Raw genomic sequence first — 2,378 nt, forward strand, 5'->3', positions numbered from 1 at the left:
TTATATATATATATATATATATGATACTTAAGCTACATATTTTGTGAGTTGTATTATAGATATCTGATACTTAAGCTACATATTTGACCCAGTCTTTACCTTGAATATGTAAAAGATTGGATTTTATAATAGATGGTACTCCTTGTATATGTTCCTTTCAATTGGTTTGTCAAGACCTTGACTCTTTTACCAATATTGCATCAAACTCTAAAGATTATTTGACCTTTTGCTTTGTATATAGTCATCGCAAACATAAATGTACAAGAAATTATTTGTGAACGAATTGGAATGCCTATCCTTCATTTTCAAGAGAGAAACTTAAGAACTATTTTCACCAATTTTGAAGGCATATTTCTCTTCTCAGCAATTTATGAGAGTGATTGACAAATTAAGTTTTGATTTTAGAACAATCAAAAGGAAGAAGCTTTTTTAAATTCATCTTATGAGTTAGGCCATTCATTGCTGAAATTTATGGTTTAATGTTTAACAAGAAGATACTTGGATCAACCTAAGTATGTCATGTATGGCAGAAGATATTCTATTGGCGAAGTATCAATAGGGAGGTTCAAGGTTGGAAGAGGAGACAAGTTAAGCAAATGAGCATTGTAAAGGCAAGCAAGCAAAAGTTCAGAATTCATATATTGTAACAACTTCAGCTTACTTTCCAATAGAAGTTAGTAGTGGAAGGAGTATTAGTTAATATAGGAGATGGGGAAGGAGTGAATTGCAAATAACGAAGGGCCTGGATCAAAAGTAGCTAAATGAAGTTCAACGTCTGAGATTAGTCGAGAGGTTATCATATACACGTTGAGGGAAAGAGTTGAGACGTGAAAAAGAAACTACTATCCTACAATTCTCAACTTCTTTCTTGCCTCTTCTCTCTTCTTTTCAACATTGTTTTAATCCTGCCTTCTTCTTCTTTCGTTTCAGATAGAAACCAATGAGCTTCATCTTCCTATCTTTATTTAGTTTTGTTTCAATTCTGTAAATTAGTTGAGTTATTGTTAGATTGTTAGTTTCACTTTCAGATAATCAAACATTGTTCCACAAATATTGACTATGTTTTAGTTTAGTTACTGTTCTATTGAGTTTCGAGTTAAATTCATAACAATTCGTATCAGAGTCACTGCTTCCACAACTGTTGTTGGTCATTTATGGCTGAAAGCACTAAAATGCGAAGTATGGACGACAAGTTAGCCCAACATGATGAACTGCTAATCGAATTCCGGAATGGACAACAACCTTTGACGACCACTCATCATGGAATTCAGAGTACTTTAGAGCTCCTACTAGAGCGTATTAATGTCATGAAGCATGGTGAGGCGAGAGGTGATAGGATCATTCCTCTTCCTGATGCTCGATCGGCTCGACCCAATCTGATACATGTTCCTACCCCTAAATGGGAGCTTTCTAGCTTCGAAGGCTTCAATCCTAAGGTATGGATTTGTAAGTGTGAGCGTCACTTTAATATCTATAGAATTGATGATGCCTAGAAAGTCGAGGGTGCAAACCTTTACTTGAATGGAGATGCAAAGATCTAGTATAATTCCTTGAGTAGAGGTCCAGTCACTTGGGGAAAATTAAGGGAGGAAATTTGTGATAGGCTTGGAGATGTTCTGATGGAAGATGTGGTATAAAAGTTTAACAAACTCAACCAAACTGGGGGAGTTGAGGATTTTTTACGAAAATTTGAAGATCTAAAGGCTCAAATGATCATGTGAAACCTTGCATCAAATGAATTAAACTTTTTGTCTAACTTCATTGGAGGCGTCAAAGAGGAGATTAAATTTGTTGTGAAAATGTTCAAGCCTAATACCTTAGTTTTGCTATTCAGCAGGTTAGGATGCAAGAAAAAGCAATCGAGGCCGCATTGAAGAAGAATAGAGTGCCTCCCAAAATGATAGGATATGTCCTTAATGCAAATAAATCTATGTTTCCTAGATCAACACCTACTACTCAGAAACCTGCACCTCTCAGACTCCGCTCTAAAGTGTATGAACATCGAAAGGCTAATCAACTCTGTTTTAGGTGTGTTGAAAGGTACACTCCAGGTCATACCTGTAGAATAAAGTAATTAATAATGTATTTCTGGAGGTTCTGAAGTATTAGCTCTGCAATTAGATGATCCGCATGAGGTGGACGTTGAGGTGACTGCTGATCTTGAAGCTGACATACTGAGGCTCTATGTCACGACCCAAAACCGGGGCCGCGACTGGCACCCACAATTTCCCTCCTATGTGAGCGAACCAACCAATCTAACCCTTATCATTTTAACATATATCAACAGAAAATAATGCGGAAGACTTAAACTCATTAAATAAAACAAATCAACATCTATTAATTCCCCAAAATCTGGAAGTCATCATCACAAGAACATC

This window comes from Solanum pennellii, chromosome 10 (genome assembly GCF_001406875.1).
Source record: "Solanum pennellii chromosome 10, SPENNV200".
In the NCBI taxonomy this organism is placed as follows: domain Eukaryota; kingdom Viridiplantae; phylum Streptophyta; class Magnoliopsida; order Solanales; family Solanaceae; genus Solanum; species Solanum pennellii.